The following is a 23,009-nucleotide window of genomic DNA, read 5'->3' on the forward strand; positions in this document are numbered from 1 at the left end:
CATGGTTTATGTGAACCTCATAACAAAATAAATGATAGCTTAAAATGAAAGGGAAGAGCAGTAAAAAGGTAAGCTAAAACAATACACAATTACAGCATACTGTAACTCCTTTGTTATCTGATGCCAGAGAGAGAGAGGTTGGTTAAGGTACCTTCTGTGGTACAGACTGAAGATGCACCTTTTGTAGTCTAAATTTAAAAATGCAAACTAGTCACATAAGGCAAGGACTAGTAAAACCATGATGATGCAATTTAGTCTCTTAATATCTGGACTACTCCAATGATCCCGATAAAGGTGTGATGTCCCTCCTCTGGGCCAATGATCAAGGAGCCTGAATCCTCACCAGTGACACTGGTGAGGGACATTCACTTGGAACAAAAATGGATATATTCAATATTTTCAGAGGTATCTGCACTGAGCCCAAGTTCCCTTAAGAGCACCCAGGAACATGCTCGGTTCAGGGTTTGGGTTTCCCTCTTTCCTCTTTCTCTCTCTGTCTCTCCATGTCTCCAGTAAGACTTCCCACTGGCATAGCTATAGAGTTGAGTCCTCAGCCGAGTGTCCCAGGACAAATCCTCCACCACCCTGTCTATGAAACCAGTGTTCTGTGCCCCTGCTCTAAGTAGCTGACACACACACGCGCACACTCTCGGTGAGATTTGATTTTCACAGAGACACACACACACACACACACACACACACACACACACACAGACACACAGACACACAGACACACAGACACACAGACACACAGACACACACACACACACACACACACACACACACACACACACACACACACACACAGAAAAGGCTGGCACAGATTTACTAGCTATTCCCCTCTGCTCAGACTATAAGTTAGATACTGGCACCAAGACACTCCAAAGCCAGCTACTCTAACGCTCTTACAAGGGTACCCAATTATACTGAGTGAAATTAATGCTAATACAAATGGTAGTGTTTGACCAATGCAGTAAGACGTCCAAGAGCATCTACATTCTCACCAAATAAATATAAGTACTCTCAAAGGTTAAAACATTCTCTAAAAGACCAGCCACAATGAAAAGTTTAAATATATTTAATAATAAATAATAAAAGAACATGAAAATACTAAATATATATTTACAACAAACACTAGAGTTTAATTCAAGGGAAATATTAAAATAACACAGATGAATAGATTCACACAGATACAGAAAAAAAAAGTACTTAGCTAATCTTACTATATTTTCCTGACTAAAGAACTACTATTCCCTGGTTACTTACTAAAGCAAGGCAAGATGAAGTGGGAGAGTGACCCTTCTGTCAGGTTGCAAAAACAAACTGCTCTGAGACTTCCAAATCATCTAGTATTAAAACATCATTTCTGTGCTGGATTACAGAATGATATCACATATATCTGGTCATCTGACTTCTGGTTTCCATACTACCCCCCTTTACTAGAAACTGAACAAGAATCTCACATATAGGTGTCAACATGCACACAGACAGAGCTTTGCTATGATGTGTTACAGCATCTGGAAGCCATAAAACCATTTCAACACTTCCATCCTTCCAGGGTAGCAATTAGTTCACTGCTAAGGACAATACAGCAGGATTCCTAGTCCGTGTTTTCACATGCATTTCATGTCTAGCTGCATTCAGGACTGTAAGATACTATCTTTATGGCCTAAACCTGGTAATTTAATTTCAGGATATTTTTCTAAAAGTTAGCTGGGGCTGAGCTTAACCTCTTCTCTTCCAGTATCCTGTGTTACAATACACACATTTAATCAGTTACAATACTCCAGTCTGACATAAATGCCCATTTCTTTTCTGTATACAAGGACACACTGTTAATACATCTTCAACACAAGCAGCCCTACAAACACTTTTTACAACACAAGCATCTATACAAATCAATTTGATTTACAAATGACATATAATTCTTTACAAAACTCCAGCTAGCTATGCTGGCATATGTTACACATCCAATGACCTACTTCTCCTGGCATAGCTGTCAATACCTCACATCATCAGAAAAGGGATGGTGAATTATGATCAGGCAGTTCTACAAGCTGTGCAAACTGTAGCCAAACACGGAATACCAGTTTGCATCATATATCTATCTATCTATCTATCTATATATATATATATATATTTATTTATATATATATATATATATATATATATATATATATATATATATATATATATATATTTATATACATACACATTTATATACTCTCACATATATATATATATATATATATATATATATATATATATATATATATATCTACTTCTCTGTTCGACAACCCATTTCACTGACACTCATTTGGTCGACACCTCATTTGATGACGACAAAAGTTGGGGGTGTGTAGGGGCAAAGCCCCACAATACCAGTTTGCATCATATATATATATATATATATATATATATATATATATATATTTATTTATATATATATATATATATATATATATATATATATATATATATATATATATATTTATATACATACACATACATTTATATATATATATATATATATATATATATATATATCTGGGATCCGTACAGATCCTTGAATGCACTTTCCACCGATGTAGAAATCACCGAGCATACTTAAGCAAAAGTGCTGTTCACGGAAGCAGCACTTTCAGATAAGTATGCTCATTGTGCCGGTCGTACTACAGTGCAGATAAGGGAAAATTTCTCTTTTCCCCACTGTAGTGTGACCTTGGAGTGAGAATATTAAAGTAGGGGGGTGCTCTTGCCCCCCTGCATAGAAGTAGGTTTAATTTGTGTTTTTTTTTTTTTTTTTTTAAACATACTTTACCGTAAGCGCTTTTTCACTGAAAGCGCTTTCGGTAAAGTATGTTCGGTGATAATGGATTTGGGTTTTTGATCTTTCGATCAAAAGTCCTAGATATATATATATATATATATATATATATATATATATATATGTATATTGGTTGCCAGTTGTGTTCATGTCTCAGGCTAAAATTCTGGCTCAGCAGGACTTAGGTGGGGTGGGGAGGGGAGGATAGGTCCCACCCACATAAAGAAGGAGGTGGCACCCCTTCAATCACCTCAGCTACACCACTTTCTGGGGAGACTAGTGATTCCTAAGTCTCAGCTGGGACACTTCTGTTTAAATTCTGACAAGATTCTTCATGTATCCTACATATGGAACTCACTGCTCTACTGATTAGAAAGTGAGTCCTCCACAGAGTACTTCAGTGCATTCCCAAAGAGATAGTTATTCCACACGACACACTTGTAGTTATTTTATAAATGATCACTAGGTGCTTCGGTGACATTGCATCTTTAATATCCATTTTATTATTTTCCATGTTTCAGATACCAGGTTATGCATTGTGCTATTTTAGTTTTTGTGGTGCAGGTCAGTATTTTGCAGTGCATCATTCATAAAGGATGCCAGAGATGAACTGCTCACCAATCCACAAGCTATCATAGGCAAGTGGAAGGAGTACTTCCAGCAGCGTCTGAATAAAAAAAAAAACTAACAGAAGCTGCACTGCCTGTAGACAGAGCATGTGTTGTAACTTTAAGAAGAACTTCAATGTGAGGGCATGTGTGTATAAATAGAGAGCACGTGCAGGCAGCAGTGCCATTATGAGAGAACAGCCAGAGTGTTAACATGTAGGAGTGCAATAGTCAGTCTGTTTATAAGTTTATTTAAGTTTAAGTTACTAAGCCTCATTCCTGATATGTCTGTATATAATAAAGCTGCTTGGACTGAACCCACAGCTGTTTGTCTGATTTATCTTGACTGGACGAGCAACACTGCCCATAAACATCCTCCCTAACAGATAGCATACTTGCCTTTAGTTCTTGAAGACCAGGAGTTTGTGGATTCTATTCCTACTCCAGATGTTTAGGAGATTTATGTGACCATATGCTACTCGCATATCTGGCCTCTATCAGTCTATGAGTCGCACAATGAAGAGTGAGAAATATGTTCCAAGACTGCCACAAGTGCGTTATTTGTGCTTGGGTGTTGGTATAATGGTTAAGGTGTTTGACTTGCAGACATAGGGTATGGTGGTTGATTCTCACTTGAGTTAACAAGAGCTGCTCAGAGTTTGGTGACTTCAGCCATCAGACTTGCTGAATCTAGGCTGTTTGGTATCACTGTGCTCTAAACCAGCCATCTTACATTAAGAATGCCTCTCTGCACTGTTATGGCAGAAGTGTGTAGCTCAGGTTCCATCTGAGTTGGGGATTTCTGGAGAAAGGCTCAGTTTGGGGCTATCCCACTGGTAGTTTGTTTTAAAACTGTTGAATTTCACCTGCATTTAAGACTCGTGTTTGTGAGGGTTTGCTGTCTGTTAACCGGAGCTGCTCAGAGCTTGGTGAGTTTAGCCAGAGATCTGGAGTACATCTTATCTGAAATTAAACGTATTCATGGCAAACAACTAAAAAATAAGTAGATTTAAAGCCTGTATTGAACTTTTTAACTGCATTTATTTGAATTGCTGCTTCATTTTTGCTGATTGTGTCTGCATTTTTTCTGCACTTTGAAATTCTGTACTACTGCCTTATATAGCATAGGCTAGATTCAGACTTGCTGAATCTAGACTGTTTGGTATCACTGTGCTCTAAACCAGCCATCTTACATTAATAGATCATCCCTGCACCCTTGTGGCAGAAGTGTGTAGCTCAGATTCCACCTGAGTTGGGGATTGCTAGAGAAAGGCTCAGTCTGGGGTTTTCCCATTGGTAGTGTGTCTTAAAATTGTTGAATTTAGCACTGCCCTGTACAGACACAAATGCCTGGAAACTTAAATTTTCGATAGATGTCTGTCAGTAAAACCCTTCCAAGTCTTTTATTGCTCTGCGGGCAACTCAGCTGCACACTGAGCAGCACTGCCACAACTCTTCACCCCAAACCGTCAACAGAATAAGCCCATCTGTTATTCATACATCATAAACTGATCTAACTTACCCACTCCCCAACAGTACTATGGTATAAGCCTGCCATTATGGATGGTCACTTTCCCAGCATTTTCCTGGCTAGCCTGATTGACTTGGACATCCTGAGGCAATGTAATAATTGCCTCATGTATACTGACAACCACTTAGTCCTGAAACAAACAAATACCATATGTGAGAGATGTAATTACGCTATCAATCTGGAAACAATCCTCACTAGAAGCCTACCAAAAGATCAGAGACCTCCCAAGTAAAAATTATCTGCACACACCTCAACATATATTGAATCCACTGCACATAGCAACACACATATCAATGTCTCACCAAATAAGCCCCTAAATCAAAACACCTCAAAACCTATCGTCTTGGTCATAAAAGACCCCATAGTGAGACACACAGATGTCCCAGTCATCAGGCTAGACAAGGAGAAGGTCACGGTCAGCTGCCAATCAGGTGCCCGGATCCATCAGATCATGCATGTACTCAGGTCACGCAACAACAAATACTGTTCTGACTCTGTCATATTCCATGTTGGGGTGAATGACTTAAGACACATCTCCCTGGACTATATGAAGAGTTATGATTGAATTCTCAGATTATGTGTCCCAGGCAGGTATGACCCTAGCCTTAAGCAGTATTCTACCTTCACCCAGGGTGATGCCACAATATAAACAAAAATTGACTGACTACAACAATTAGCTTAGCTTCTGGTGTCACTCCAGGGGGATCCAGTATTTGACAGCCAGAGAAGACATGGTCAACAGGGCACACTGTTTTGCCAGAGATGGCCTGTATCTGTCTCCCCTAGGCTTTTTGGATACTGGAAAAAGTGCTTGCCTTCCCTGTAGTGCCTTTTTTAGGCAATATTAAAATGATAACATTTCCAACAGAGCAAAATTCGCTTGAGACAAATTCAAGGTTCTGCTCCTTAATGCTAGGAGTCTAAACATGAAACTGCATGCCCTGGAAGGACTCCTCACCTTGGAAGATGCTGATGTCTGTGCAGTTACTGAAAGATGGTCCAAGGCCACAGAAAGCTCCCCAGCTGTGCAAGACTTCAATGCCTCCCACACGTTCAGACCTCAGAATGAGCATGAAAGAACCAAAGGTGGAGGTGTATCCATCTTCATTAAAGCCAAGTACAACTCCAGATTGGTCAAACAGTACGACTCTCTTGAGCTACTCCATGCCCAATTAACTATAGGCAAACTACCCTACCACATCATTGCTAGCTATAGATCCCCCCTCCAAGAACCAAGAAAAGCAAATGCCTACCTTGACTTACTGGAGTCACTCACCATACAGCCCAACACCTTAGCTGGGAGATTTCAATTATCCCACCATCGACTTGATAACATACACAAGCTCAAACATGCTTACCCAGAGGTTCCTAGCCTTTGTCAATGCAAATGCACTGGAACAGATAGTCTGAACCCCAACAAATGGCTCTAATGTCCTTGACAAAGTACTCATCAACATGAGTGGTCACAGAACTGCCCCCTGTAAGATACCCCCTGGTAAGGTTGGACCATAAATCAGTCTCATTCAAAGAAACTATTGGACCCCACACTCTCAAAGGAGCAAAACAACTAAGGAACTTCTCCAAAAAAAACTGCAGCTTACTAAGTGATGGTATAAAAATGTTTTATGCCCACTGCAATCATAGGCATTAATGGCCCCTATGCAGAGTTGTATAAAAATACCCTGTATAATCATTGTAGCAACTGTACAGACTTAGCTGTACCTGACCAGATTAAAACCAGGCCCTTCCAAAAAACAAGCCACCTTAGTGGATATCTAGTATAAACAGATTATATAACAAAAGGAAGAAACTAATGTCCAAGAACAAGAGGCAACTGCCTCTGTAGAGGAAGAATTCCCTCCACAGATTGAACAAGCAAATCAGAAGTCCTGTAAATTACTCTAAAACTAATTATGAAGCTAAAATAGCATCCCTAGCCAAGGACAATCATAAGACAGTCTTTAACTACATCTGAAATCTAAAAGGGAGTGTCCAGCTATGTGCAAAAATGGTAGTAGATGGTACCACTCATACTATACCGGAGGAAATTGCAACCTGCTAGCTGACTGATTTGGTGCAAACTTCACCTCCTATCCCCACCAGCCATACCCCAAAGCATACCTGACACCAGTTCTCTACCTGGTATCTCCAGAGATCAAGTCACTTATGCACTCTCCAAAGTCAAAAACACAGCCTCTATGCGACCAGATAACCTCCCAGGTTGCTTACTAAGCAATCTAAAACAAGACTTAGCTGACCCACTTGCCCTTCACTTTAGTCACAGCCTGAGAACTGGCTTTGTACCAGCAGAATGGAAAATGGCAACAGTAATCCTCTTGCATAAAAGGGGGCCATTAACTGACCCCTGGAACTATAGACCCTTAAGTCTAACCAGCGTCATCTGCAAGGCCATAGAAAGGATCATCATGGACCTTATCAGCAAGAACTTAGGCGACCTGCCAATTCTAAACCCAGCCCAGTTTAGCTTTGTTAAGGGTAGATTATGCTTATTGAACCTGGTAGACTCTTCGAGAAAGTCAGCAAAGCTCTGGATGAAGGTAAGACAGTACATTCCACCTGTTTTTACATAGCCAAAGCCTTTGACACAATCCTCCACTCGGGTATCATTGAAAAACTCTCCCAGGTAGGTGTTAAAGATACTCAGACAGTTCCAATAGTAGTAGGAGCAACAAGTCTTTTAAAAAAAATCTACAATCATATTTAGACATGTTACTAATACATGTAATCCCTTATGATTTGCAGAAATAGTCAATACTGGGCACATTGCTGGTGCTGCAAAGAGCACTTCTGGCTGACATCAAAGATTGAAACAATACTAATTTCATGAACTTTAATCATACTTTGACTTAGGAATGGGGTCCATTCTCATCATGGTATTAGAAATCCAAAAGACTTGGAGAAATTAAAAACAGGTACATGTTAACCCTTATATCACTACATGGGTAGCTAACTGCCTCACCAATAGAACACATACTGTCAAAGCTGGTAGTAGACCTGTCACTGCAAGGATCTGTACTGGGCCCTTTACTATTTGGAATCTATTTCTCAGAAGTCCAGGCTAAAGTAGACGGCCTTTGGCTTACTAAGTTCACTGATTACTGTAAACTAGGCACAATCATTGAGTCCCCCAGTGATGTTAACATATTACAGGAGGAACTAACACAAACAAATGAGTGGTGCCAAAGTCACGGTCTAAAACTAAATGTAAAAAAGTGCACTATTATCCCATTTGGCAAAGCAGAATTCCCCTCTAATTACAATATTGACAGCAGCCTTCTAAGTTCAAACCTAGTGGTGCGAGATCAGGAACACAGTTCAACAGGAATCTGAACTTTGACCACCAGGCTTCCACGGTGGTAGGGAAAGCTTTCTACTTTGTGCATTATATAAGTAAAGGCATCACATCTAAGTCTAAGGATGCTATAATACCACTTTTCTTGACCCTAATCAGACAATTAATGTACAATGCTCCCTTCTGCATGTATCTCACCAGACATCTACAGCAACTGGAAAGAACCACAGAGGTTTCTCACTAAGAAGATACAGGGTCTCCAAACAATGACCTATGTGGATAGACTGAAAGTTATGTCACTTTACTCTGCATCATATAGGGTATTGAGAGGTGACTTGTGCATGGCCTACAGGGCAGTCAATGACCCTGACCTGATGGAAATTCTGCACATCTGCAAATCAAATGGCACTAACATCACTTGCTCTAGGGATCTCAACCTTGCCAGCAACATTAACAGAACATACCATCCTGGAGAGACAGGTAAGTCTCCCAGATATTGCTGTTGCTCCGGAATAAACTTCTAATTCATGTGAAGCAGAGCTCCTCAATGACCTTATTCGAGAATAAACCTGGACAAATGGATGGGTGACCGCAAATTCATCCTGAGGTTGGCACCCATGTCCCTCATGGACAGGGGTAGTTGGTGCTGATCTGTAAAGTGCATCCATCTAACCTAGAAAAATTGGGGCAACCCATGATTAACATGGCTAGGCTTATGAAGACTCTAGGGCCACTGGCCTAGTAACCTCCTATGAACCTATAAGAAGCATTAAGGAAAATTAAGTCAGGGAAAGCAGGATGCTGAGAGGGAGAAAAATGGCTCCTAAAGCTACTCATAGGAGTACAAAGAGAAAGGCATATCCCAGATGACCAAAACAATAAGCATCAAAGTACCAGTGTACGGTAACAAAGGGGATATTTACAAATGTGGTCTGTAGAGAGTTATCCAATTCTTGTCACATGCATAAAAGTGCTGGAAGAGGTGATTGATATATGAATATACAGAAAAGTAGAAAGTAAGATGAGAGATGAGCAATTCGGTCTCAGATCAGGATGCAGCACAACTGACCTAATGTTTGCAGTATGACACATTGTGGAGAAGAAGCTAGAGATGGGGAAAAAGTCCAACTGGGAATTCCTAGACTTAGGGAAAATGTATGACAAAGTCCCAAGAAAGATGGTTTGGGCAGCTCTGAGATGGTTCAAAGTCCCAGAAACATTGGCAGAATTAGTGCATGCTATGTACAAGGACCCAAAGACACAAGCATGAACAGTGTTCAAATCACAGACGTATTCCAGTGGGAGTGGTCATGCATCAGAGTTCAGCTCTGGGTCCACTGCTGTTTATACAGGTGATGAAGCAGGTAAGAGGGGACAGATCATGCAGATAATGTGGCATTACAAACAGACACTGAACAAGAATTTGGCAAATGATAAAGGAATTGAATGCAAAACTGAAAGCACATGTGATGAAACTGAGTACAGACAAGACAACTGTAGGTAATCAGAAGAAGTTGAAAATTGAGATAGAGCAGAAAATACCAAAATGGGTTAACAGCTTCCACTATCTGGGAGGTCTGGTTTACGAGAAGAGAAGGGAATGAGAAGGACAAAGCTAGAATCAGAGGGGCTGAAGCCAACTTGCACAGAGTGTCAAGGATAATGCATGGCGGAAGAATGCCAAAGAAGCTGAAATGTAAGATGTACAAAACAATGGTGTGAGCAGTACTTCTGTATGATACAGAAACCTAGGCAAGTGAAGCAGAGCAGTTGAGAAAGACAGAGGTGACAGTTGAAGTGCCGGAGATGGGTGGTAGGATGCAAATTGTGGGACAGATGAAGAATTTACGACATTAGGGTAGCCAAAGTAGCTCTAACTGCAGAAGAGGTCAAACAGAACACATTAAGGTGATTCAGGGACATGTGCAAGGAAAGCATAAGATGATTTGGTGAACAAGATTTGGGAAAACAGAAGAAGGCAATCAGAAACAAGGACATCCAGCAAAAAGACTGATAGATCGTGCCAGTGACAGTCAGGCATAATTATTGAAGAAGGTAGGCGAGTAACACTGAATTGAGAGACATGGCAACAGTCTCCATCACCACATAGAAAATGGGAAAAAGGGATTAATGATGATGATGATGATGATGGTGATGATGTACATATTGACTACATCATAGCAAAAGGAAACAAACAAGTGATAAGCTACAGTAAGGACAGCAACAAAGTACTGTCTAGTGTGTAACACAGTATGGAACAACTAAGAGTAGTGACAAACATCTGAATGTTAATAATTCAAATGTAAATGATCCTAGCCGAATAACAGACATATTTAGCTTTAAGATGTTTTCAGATATTGTGGAGATAACTATGTACGTCCTAAAATTATAGCTTTAGAAGTTAAGGGGCAGTGGCAAAAATAAGGCCTAATGACACATTAGGCCCAGATAGCTTAAACGTCTATTTTCTGTCTAAAGCATTTAGTTTTCTTGCACTTTGATTCACTTGTTTCAGAAAAAAGCAATGTATACTTGGTTTATACCAGAAATTTGGAAGCAATCTCATATAGTACCTAGAACTAAAGTTAAAAAAACAGGAGATATAAATGGTTTAGACCACCTGGCTTAACTTGTTTGTTAGGGAAAGCCTATGAAAGGGTTATTCCATCACTGTTTTTTTTAACCTTATGAACAATACCATCCCACTAGTGGCCCCAGTAGCCTGGATTTAGTTGTAAATATTGCCACTTTTTGCACAACTCCATAAGTATTATCATGTTTTGTTAAATGAGACCATAGTTTAGTGATCTTTTCCTTTAAAATTGGTGATATTTCCCCTGTACATAGCTCTGTGTTTAGGGACTTCTCTAAAGCAAACCTTCTTCAGATACTTGATGACTTAAATAAATTCTGCCGTATCTTCTTCTGAAGGATCCCATTGCCCAAGTTGCTACCTGCGCCTCTGACTTCTACTCCCACTTAAATAGTTGTATTGATAAGGCAGCCCCTATCTGTACCAAATATAATGAGAAATTTAAAAACAGACCCCCTTGGTGGAATACTCATATAAAGAAATTATATAACAACCAAAGGAAACTGCTTAATGCTCATTCTACCTACCTTAAGAGCACACTTAAACAAACTGACAAAGAGCTTAAGGGAACCATTAGGAAGCTCAAAGTTAAGTATAAACATAAAATAGCCACTAAAAGTAAAAATTACGACAAATCTTGCTAAAACTATGTCAGGAAGTTAAGAACAAACAATCAAAAGTGTTTGGCGATAGTGCACAATAGTACTACACTCTCTGACCCAAAGGAAATGGATAATATCCTAGTTAACAAATTTAGTGCAAATTTTACTCCACCCACAGTTATAGCTGTCTTACATGTCCCACTATCCCAACCACCCACTTAGGTTCATAGGTTCATACTAGGCTATCTGCCCTGGGGCCATTATAAGCCTAGCCCGATTCTGTATGGCTTACGCCACCCCTTGATTTGAGTATACTGTGCCTTTTTAAGGTTTAGTTTACTGTGCCTCTGTCTAATAGTGACACGGGAGTAATCCCTGGGACAAACCTACGATCCCCCATCCACCTATCAAGATTCTTCTTGAAGAGATTCAGTGAGGTGCTCTGCCTCACATGAACTGGAATTCTATTCCAGAGTGTAGGGAGCCTGGGTTATGAACCTGTCCCTCCAGTAAGTTCTATTTATTTCTGTGCTGAGGTTCAAGTCCCTCGAGCGTGTGGCTCTAAGGGATTTAGATTTACTGAGGTGGAGCATGTCCAGTAATTCTGGATTTGACATAGCTTTGTATGTCAGGCATAGATCGCTTCAAAGTAGGCAGTATGCAACTGAGTAGAGCTGGAGTTTTTTTAACCGAGCAGCATATGGCATCTGTTTGAGACCCTTGATCCTCTTGGTGAGATACTTTTGGGGTCTTTCTAATTGCTGCAGGTGTCGGGTAAGGTACATCCCAAAAGGGGCATTGTATTCTATGATGGGCCTGATGAGGGATGAATAAAGGGCATGATTACCTCTCTTGATCTAGATGTGAAACCCTTCGTGATGAGGTGGGCTATGTAGAAGGTCTTTCTAACCACTTTGGCAATGTGGTTTTCAAAGGAGAGATTGCTATCAACTTGGGTCCCCAGGTCCCTAATAACTTTCTCTGTACTTAATGGGTTTCCACCTATGTGGTAATTTGTGGGCACATTGTTTTTGCCAAAGGGTGTGACTATACATTTTTTGGCATTTAGCTTTAAACCATGGCGCTGGCACCAGTTATCTGTCTCTGTGAGACCTTTTTGAAGGATGTTTGTGTCAGCTGGAGAGTTGATTATGGCGCCCAGTTTGCAGTCGGCTGCTAACTTGGTGAGCCATAGTCCTCCCACGTTTGCCTGTACCTCGGAAAAGTATATACCAAACAAGAGTGGTCCCAGGACAGAACCCTGTGGGACGCCACTTGTGACCAGTTTTGAGTCTGACATGGCTCCAGCAACTCTCACTCTGTGGGTTCTGTCTTTGAGCCAGTTTGCGACCCATCTTGTGACATAGGGGTTTATATTTAAGCTGGATAGCTTATCTATGATGCCCGAGTGGGGTGTTGTGTCAAATGCCTTTGCAAGGTCCAGATAGGCTGTGTGGACTACCTTCCCTTCATCTATGGCTTTGATGACTGTTTTGAAGAAGTCAACCAGGTTCAAAAGGCAGGATCTGCCCTTGACAAAGCCGAACTGGGTAGGATCTAGTGTCTGTAGGTCCCCAATGTCTTTGTTTATGAGCTCCATGATGATCCTCTCCATAGCCTTGCAGACTAAGCTAGTCAGGCTTATGGGGTGATAGTTTCCAGGGTCCGTAGAGGCTCCACCTTTGTGGAGTGGGACCACTGTTGCTGTACACCATTCTGTGGGCACATATCCTGTAGTGAGGCTGAGATTGTATAGCTGTTTTATTTGAGGGATTAGTTCCTCTTGGAGTTCATGTAGGGCGCAACCTGGGACGCCATCTGGTCCCATGGAAGCAGTGTTTTTTGCTTTGGAGAGGGCAGCCTTCACCTGAGCATCAGAGATGTTTTGGAGGCAGCCCTCTGCTGGGATAGATACTTGCTCTTTTGGGGGGGGGGGGAGTTTGCACTGAACCTGTCTGCCAGGATATTGGCGATGTCTGTGGGTTCAGTGTATTTTTTGTCGTTTAGAATCAACTCAGAACAAGTCCGGGAGTTGCATCCCAGGTTCCTAACATAACTGAAAAAAGCTTTATGATTGTCTTTGGTGTCCTGTGCAATTTTTCTCTCGAAGCTGGCCTTGGAGGATTTTATGAGGGATCGTAATTTTTTGCTAGTACCGATCAGAGATGCCTTCCCTATTAGGGATTTTGCTCTGTCATGTAGTAGCTTTCTCCTTCTGTTGTACAGTTTATTTATGGCAGGGGTCCACCAGACTGGATGCCTGCCTTTGGATGATTGGGTCTTGGTTTTGTTTGGGATAGCATGATCCATGCATTCCTGGAGATGTCCGCATAATGCGTTTATATAGGATTCTGCAGTTTGGGCCATAGTTTCCACTGGCCCTGGGGCCTTGAAGGATTCCACTTTGGTTTTGAGAAGTGAGAAGTTCGCTTTTGAGAAGTATTTCACTGTGGTTTTCTGGGCTGGGGGTGGTTCGGGATGTGGACATCCAGTGAAATTAATTTATGGTCTGATCTTACCAATGAGGGATATACTTCTGGTATGGAGCATAGAGTCCCCATGTTGGTAATGATCAAGTCTAGTATGTTATCCCCTCTTGTGGGAGTGGTGACTAGTTGTTCCATAGCATCTGAGTTTATAAATTCCAGGAACCTTTGGGCTAAGGTGCTGGGGCTTGAGTAATGCTCCCAGTCTATGTTTGGGTAGTTGAAGTCACCCAATATAATGGTGTTCGGAGAGATCTTCATATTCTCCAATGTTTTCAGGAAAGCTGAGTGGGATTCCTGACTTTGAGAGGGTGGTCTGTAGGATGCTATAAACTGAAAAGCAGTCTTGCCCACTGTTAGTTGCACATGGATGGTCTCCGATACTTCATGCAATGCCACTAACCTGGAGGTGTGGATATCCTTGATAAATATAGAAACTCCCCCTCCTTTTGTGGTTCAGTCCGGGTTTTGGGGCCGAAAAGCATGATATGAGGTATAGCCTGGTAGTGCTGGGGTGCTCTCTGGAGCCTTGAACCAGGTTTCTGTCACTGCACAGATATTGATGTTCTCCATACTGAGGAGAGCTTCGAGTGCATGCATCTTGAGGTTAAGACTTCTGGCATTAAGCAGCCTTACCCTTAGTTTCTTGTTCCTTGTGCTGTCTTTGGGGGTGGGTTTGACTTTTGAGCCTTGCCTAAAAAAGGCACTATGGAGGTGGCAAGAGCCTTTGCCAATATCTGAAAGCCCAGTGGTGACAGGTGCAAGCCATCCCTAGCGAAGCAACGTGGCTTGTCGAGCATGTCACCCCAGGCTGACAGACACTGGATCCCTTTTGAATGACACCAAAAGTTTAGCCAATTGTTAAAATCGATAATTTTGTCTTTGTACTGTGGCATCATTCTAGGTGAGAGTAAGATGCTACTCAAGGTCAGGGTCATACCAGCCTGGGCTACATGATCAGAGAGCTCCTCTATGTCTCTTTTCATGTAGTCCAGGAAGGTACGTCTCAGGTCATTCACACCAGCATGTACAATGACTGAGTCATATTTGTATTTGCTTTGGAGTGACCTGAGTGCTTGCATTATGTGGCGGATCCTAGCACCCGACAGGCAGCTCACCGTGACCTTCTCTTTATTCAGCCTGGTGAGTGGGATGTCAGTGTGTCTGACAATAGAGTCACCTATTACAAGAGTATCAGGTGTGTTATTCAGCCTTAAGGGCTGTGGCTGCTTGGCACACTGACTTTGTGGGCTATGTGTTGTGTGTGTTTTGTTTTGAGGTAGCGTTTGCTTGGATGTCTGCTTTGGAGGTCTCTGTTGCTTAGGTAGATTTTTATTTAGAGCCTCCAAGTATGTTTTTGTGTATTTATGTGTTTGGTTTGCTGATGTGGTGGGACTATGTGATACTGGAATTGTGTTGTGTGAGGTTACCTTCTCCTCCTGACTGGTTACACCAGTTTTGAGATGAGAGAGCTCAGCCTCCAGTTTGGCTAAATAGTTGCATCTCTCACATATATTTGAACCTGTTTGGAGGAGGAGAGGGTTGTCCGTGTACATGAGACAGTTGTAACATTGCCTCAAAATTCCCAGATTCAACAGCTGGACTGGAGAGAAACCATTGACTGACCTTTGGACATGCTAGAGTAATATAGGGAAACTGAATTTAAGATGGACCAATAGAGGACAGGGTAATCGTAGACAGTATAAGAGTAAGTAGTGCTTATGGTTTAATAGTGCTAACTTGTAGGATTACTTAATTGGACCAGTGAAGGGCCTTAGAATGAGAATATGGTGTTTAAATTGAGAGATAGAGCAGTTCTAAGGGAAAAAGTGAAGAGCAGACTTTGTGGAACCAGGAATAGTTTAAACCCAATTAGGCGGCGCTGCCCGCTGTTGCGCTATGCACAAAACGTGAAAAACTGCGCAAAAGAGGGTTTTAAGAGAGGAAGATGAAGGAGTTTGGAATTAACCCAAAATGGCCAATAAAACTACAGTTTCAAGTCAGTAACCACTCCCACAGGGGCAGGTAGGCTGCTCAATGTTTTTCACTGCCACTGATCAACAGAGAGGCTTCCATTTAGCCCAAGCAAAAAATGGCCTCCTAGAAACATAGAAGAACAGCAAGCCTGTAACTGAACTTTTAAATCTTTATTTACTTTAATTACTGTGGAATAATTCTCTCAGAACTTCTAAAACTAAGACTACTTCATCCACGGTCCTTGACAACATACCAAGCTGCTTGATTATCACTGCCAAATATGGCCTTCCCAAACCTCTACTTAACCTCTTTAATTTAAGCCCCTCCACTGGTTACATTCCTGAAGTTGGGAAAACAGCCATTGCAATGCCACTACACAAGGGTGGCCCAACCACAGACCCATTAGTCTCACTAGCCTCATGTGCAGACTTTGTTGATCTGGACATTGAAAATCTCTTAACCCTGGACCATCATCAATTTGGCTTTATCAAAGGTAGGTCCTGCCTCTTTAACTTCATTAATTTTTTTGAAAAAATAAGTGAAGCAGTGGATAGTGGTTATGCAGTACAAACAGCATATCTAGACCTGGCCAAGGCCTTTGACACCATCTGCATGCAGGCATTATTGATAAATTTGTAAATCTGAATATAAACACTTATAGTGTGTGATGGATAGCTAACTGGTTATCTGACAGAACCCAAGTGGTTAGAGCAGCAAGTGCCACTTTCTTAAAAGAAAAAAAAAGTTACCAGGGGTATACCACAGGCCTCAGTTTTCAGCCCTGTCTTATTTGGCATATATTTCTCATACCTTCAGGGCAGTCCACTAAGTTTGCAGATGACTGTAAATTGGGTGTTGTTATTTGGTCTTCATCTGAATCATAATTGTTCCAACACAGCTTAGTCCATCTTAACAACTGGTGCAAGCCCAATGCTCTCAAATTAAATGTAAGAAAATGTAGCATAGTTAATTTAAATAAACAGACTGTTGTAGCGGATCTGGGTACTCTTGTTGCTAATTCCTGATCCTTTGACCATCATGTTTCCACAGTAGTTCAGTAAGCCTTTTATCTGGACTATATAATTTGCAAAGGCATCTCCACAAGATCCAAAGAAGTCGTAACTTCCCTTTACTCATGTATTATAAATATAATGCACCTTTTCACATGTATTGATCTAAACACATCACACAACTTGAGAGACCTCATGGGGTTCATAGATCAGTGGCCCCAAAAAATTTTAGTTATCAGGAGATACCATATTTCTGGTTTCACAATTTCCATAGGTATAAACATTATACAATTTTCCAGTGACATGATGTATAAATTGATCACTCACATTAATACTAATACAATGTGAAACATTTATTACAAGTATATGTACCCCTTCTCTTTGTGGTAATATGATTGTTGGTTTTAGGTTGTTCCTTATATCATAACTTATTTTTAATATTGTTGCATCTTTTATAATGAAAAATCGGTCTATTACATATGTGATCTTTTATCACAAGGATAGCAGTCATAACTGGCAAATATTTCTTAATAATAGATTTAACAGTGTTCATATTTCAATTATATGCGAGCATACATCTTCTTAAATTTTTACTAGATGTATTTATTTAATTAGAATTATAATCTCTAGTTAAACTTTCAGAAAAAACAGGAATGGTGTCTAGGGCTCGTCCATTAATAAAGTCATCTTTAATATTAGTTAATAGTTAACAGAAGGGGTACACATACTTACAATAAATGTGTACATTGTATTAGTATTAATATGAGTGATCAATTTATATATCCTGTCCCTGGAAAACTGTATAATATTTATACCTATGGAAATTCTGATACCAGAAATGTGGTATACCTAGCTACTTTCCAACAATGCAATGCAGTTTATGTTGGAAAAATGAATAGGAAACTCAGAGATCATATAACTAGTCATCTGTCTGAAATAAACAGGAAAATAGATTCCAATGCACTATATAAACACATTATAAATAATAATATAAAATCGTACTTTTATGTTTATGATTTTATTGATACTAAATGAAAATATACATGGAGGTGACATAATACAGCAGACTGATTAAGAAGAATTTAAATCGATTTTTAAGATTTGGACTGAACATTTCACCAAGCTTGAATGAAACTATCTTTAAAACCCTTATTAAACCAACCGCATCAAAGGGTTTATTTAAGTTAATCATGTGACTGTTTTTTAAACTATTTCAATGGTTTTAGAAATCTGTTTTATATTCATATGCCTAACAAAGCTTTTAAGTGACATGTTTGGTTGCAAAATCAAGTTTATAGCTAATATCTACAATCAGTACATTGTTTTGCCATGGACCCAGTGAATTTTATTGTTTTTATACATATGTGATTTTATTTTCAGTGGCTTACTGCCTGGCTGCATTTTTATTATTTTTATATTACTAAATAGGTACACATTGAAACGAAAATTGGAAATGACAAGAGTTTCAGAGTATATGCCAGTCAATGTTGGTATTCTTCAAGGGTCAGTTCTGGGAGCTTTCTTGTTTGGTTTATTTATTACCTCTTTTTCAATTAATAGTAGTGCATAGATAAGCAAGTATGCTGATGATATGAAATTTGGGGTCATTGTTGGTTCATAGGTTCATACTAGGCTATCTGCCCTAGGGCATTTATAAGCCTAGCCAGAGTATGTTTGGCTTTCGCCACCCATTTTAAATTAATTTTGCTATGCCCTTTTTCGAGGTTAGTATACTGTGCCTCTGTCTAACAGTTACACAGAAGTGATACCCGGGCTAAACCTACGATCTCCCGTCCACTCATCAAGATTCCTCTTGAAGAGAGTCAATGAGGGACTCTGCCTAACCTGGACTGGGATTTTATTCCAGAGTGGGAAGCCTCTGGATTATGAATCTGTCCCTCCAGCATGTCCTATTCATATTTCAGTGCTGAGGTTTAAGTCTTTAGCTCGTGGTCCTGATGGGATTTGGATTTTTGAGGTGCAGCATGTCCATTAATTCCTGGTTGGACATGGCCTTATACGTCAGGCACAGATCACCTCTGAGCAGGCGGTATGCCACTGAGTAGAGCTGAAGTTTCTTTAACTGGCAGCATATGTTTGTGACCCTTGATCCTCTTGGTGAGGTACTTTTGGGGTCTTTCCAGTTGCTGCAGGTGTTTGGTGAGGTACATCCCAAATGGGGCATTGTACTCAATCATGGGTCTGATGAGGGATGAGTAAAGAGGCACAATGACCTCCCTGATCTAGATTTGAATCCCTTCATGATTAGGTGGGCTATATAAAATGTTTTTCTAACCACTTTGGCAACGTGGTTGTCAAATGAGAGATTGCTATCAACTTGGGTCCCTAGGTCTCTAATTACTTTTTCTGTACTCAGTGGATTACCACCTATGTGGTAATTTGTGGGTACTTTGTTTTTGCCAAAGGGATGACTATACACTTTTGGCATTTAGCTTGAGCCCATGGCACTGGCACCAGTTGTCTGTTTCAGTGAGGCCCTTTTGGAGGATGCTTGTGTCTGCTGGAGAGTTGATTATGGCCTAGTTTGCAGTCATCTGCGAACTTGGTCAGCCACAGTCCTTCCATGTTGGCCTGTAACATCTGAGAAATATACCGAACAAGAGAGGTCCCAGGACTGAGCCTTGTGGGACACCACTTGTAACTGGTTTGAGTCTGACATGGCTCCAGTGATTTTAACCATGTGGGTTCGGTCCTTGAGCCAGTTTGCAACCCATCTAGTGACATAGGGGTTTATATTTAAGCTGGTGAGCTTATCTATAATGCCCGAGTGGGGTATTGTATTGAAGGCTTTTGTGAGGTCCAGGTAGGCTGTGTGGACCACCTTCCCTTCGTCAATGACCTTGGTGACGGTTTCAAAGAAGTCGACCAGGTTTAAGAGGCAGGATCTGCCTTTAACAAAGCCGAACTGGGTAGGATCCAGTGTCTGTAGGTCCCCAATATCTTTATTTATGAGGTCCATGATGATCCTTTCCATAGCTTTGCAGACCAAGCTAGTCCGGCTTATGGGGCGATAGTTTCCAGGATCCGTTGAGGCACCACCTTTGTGGAGAGGGACCACTGTTGCTGTACACCACTCTTTGGGTACATATTGTAATAAGGCTGAGATTCAACAGTAGTTTTATGTTTGGGTTTAGCTCTTCTTGGAGTTCATGCCAGATGCAGCCCAGGACACCGTCTGGTCCCATTGATGCTGTGTTTTTTGCTTTGGAGAGGGCGGCTCTTACCTGAGCATCTCAGATGTTAGGGGTGCAGCACTCTGCAGGGATAGGTATATGCCCTTTTGGTGGGGGGGGGGGGAGTTTGCGCTGAACCTGTCAGCTAGGGATGTTGGCAATGTCTGTGGGTTTGGTGTATTTTTTGTCATTTTGGACTAATTCTGAGCATATCTGGGAATTCCAACCCAGGTTCCTAATATAACTAAAGAAAGCCCTGTGATTATCCTTAGTGTCCTGTGCAATTTTTCTCTCGAAGCTGGCCTTAGACGATTTTATGAGTGCCCGTAGTTTTTTGCTAATACTGATCAGAGATGCCTTCCCTTTTTGGGATTTTGCTCTATCATGTAGTAGCTTCCTCCTTCTATTGTATAGTTTGTTTATGGCTGGGGTCCACCAGACAGGATGTATGACTTTGGAGGATTGGGTCTTGGTTTTATTTGGGATTGCATGATCCATGCATTCCTGAAGGTGTTCATAGAATGCATTTATAAAGGATTCTGTGATCTGGGCCATATTTTCCACAAGGAGGATTTGAAGAATTCCACCTTGGTTTTGAGGAGTGTGAAATTTGCTTTAGAGAAGTTTTTCACTGTGGTTTTCTGAGCAGGTGGTGGGGTCGGGATGTGAATATCCAGTTGGATTAGTTTATGGTCTGATCTTACCAGTGAGGGATACACTTCTGGTCTGGAGCATAGAGTCCCCATGTTGGTGATGATCAGGTCCAGTATGTTTTCCCCTCTTGTGGGAGTGGTAACAATTTGTTCCATACCATCTGAGTTTATGAATTCTAGGAACCTTTGGGCTAGGGTGTTGGAGCTAGAGTAATGCTCCCAGTCTATGTTTGGGTAGTTGAAGTTGCCCAATATAATGGTGTTTGGAGAGACATTCATATTTTCCAGTGTTCTCAGGAAGGCCGAGTGGGTTCCTGGGTTTGGGAGGGTGGTCTGTAGCAGGCTATAAACTGGAAGGCAGTTTTACCCACTGTTAGTTGCACATGGATAGTCTCTGATGCTTTGTGCTGTGCCACCAACCTGGAGGTGTGGGTATCTTTGATGAATATTGATACTCCCCCTCCTTTTGTAGTTCGGTCCAAGTTTTGGGGCCGAAAAGCATGGTATGAGGTATAACCTGGTAGTGCTGGGGTGCTCTCGGAGCCCTGAACCAGGTTTCTGTTACTGCACAGATATCAATGTTCTCCATGCTAAGGAGAGTTTCGAGTGCGTGCATCTTGAGTTTTAGACTTCTGGCGTTGAGTAGCATTACTCTTAGTTTCTTATCCCTTGTGATACCTATGGAGGTGGGTTTGTCTTTTGAGCCTTGCCTAGAAAAGGCACTATGGGGGTAGCAAGAGCCTTTGCCAATATCTGAAAGCCCAGGGGTGACAGGTGCAAGCCGTCCTTAGCACTAGTGAGCAAGGATCGTTGTAAAAGCTGTTGCATTAGATCTAATATCAAGAGTGTCTTTTTAATACTGCAAAGTGTAATGTTCTTCACTTTGGTGCTGGTAATGATATCCATATACTGTTAATCAAGAAATTATTCCAGAACCAAATATTGTGAAAGATCCGTGGGGGGGGGGTATCAGTTAATGATAACTGATATAAGAAGCTCACACATTGGTCCTTAGACCCTGAAACAGATTTATGATAGTCATCATACATATTACTGGGCCCTTTCCTGTTTGGCATCTACTTCTCAGACGTCCAGGCCAACACTGAAGGACTCTGGTTAATCAAGTTCGCTGATGACTGCATTATCAACTCCCCAACTGATGCAGATATCCTACAAAAGGGCCACTCTGAGACCAATGACTGGTGTCGGAACCATGGCCTGAAGCTTAATGCCAAAAAATGCATTATCATCCCCTTTAGAAAAAACTCAGTTCCCACGAATTACCACATTGATGGGAGCCCACTGAACACCGAAGGGCCACAAGAGATCTGGGCACCCAGGTCGACAGCCACCTCACCTTCGACCACCACATTGCCACTGTGGTCAGAAAGTCCATCTACGTGGCACATCTTATAACCAAAGGTTTCACATCTAGGTAGAAAGAGGTCATCATCCCTCTCTACTTATCCGTCATTAGACCAGTCATTGAATATAACGCCCCGTTTGGCATGTATGTGACCAGACACCTACAACAGCTGGTGAGGCCACAAATGTACCTCACAAAAAGGATCCTAGGCCTTAAACACATGCCCTATATGGGCAGACTCAAGAAACTTCAGCTGTTCTCAGTCTCTTATCGTCTACTTAGAAGTGATCTCTGCTTGACTTACAAAGCCATGTCCGAACCACCCCTACTTGAAATGCTACACCTAAAGAAATCTCTAGACAATGCTACAGCTACTACCTACACTATTTTAGGCAGAAAACACTACAGAAATGTTTATCACAGCAGAAAAACAGCAGTGAGCCACTAAATGAAATTTTTAAAACAAATAAAGGAGCAAGGAGTCTCTAGAGAATGTTTTTAACTGCAAACAAATCAGTTATATGACACACTCCTGGGCATGTACCTCACTAGACACCTGCGACAACTGGAGAGGCCGCAAAAGTACCTCACAAATATGATCTTAGAACTTAGGCACCTGTCCTATATGGAGAGACTCAACAAACTCCAACTATTCTCTGTCTCATATTGCCTACTTAGAGGTGATCCCTGCTTGACTTACAAAGCCATGTCTGATCCAGCTCTGTTAGAAATGCTACATCTAAAGAAATCCCAATCCCTACGCACCACATGCTCCAGAGACCTCAACCTCATTACCACAATCAACAGAACATGCTGGAGGGACAGGTTCATAACTCAGGGACTGCCCAC

The 23,009-nt window shown here is 41.2% G+C and overlaps 1 protein-coding gene across 1 annotated transcript in view; it reads right to left on the minus strand.

Moving 5' to 3' along the window:
* The window catches only part of SGSM1 (small G protein signaling modulator 1), a 1,353,076-nt gene that overhangs the window by 447,616 nt on the left and 882,451 nt on the right, over positions 1–23,009 (minus strand). The gene's annotated exons all lie outside the window — the stretch shown is intronic.

This window comes from Protopterus annectens, chromosome 4.part0 (assembly GCF_019279795.1).
Source record: "Protopterus annectens isolate FY-2018-M chromosome 4.part0, PAN1.0, whole genome shotgun sequence".
Classification (NCBI taxonomy): domain Eukaryota; kingdom Metazoa; phylum Chordata; order Ceratodontiformes; family Protopteridae; genus Protopterus; species Protopterus annectens.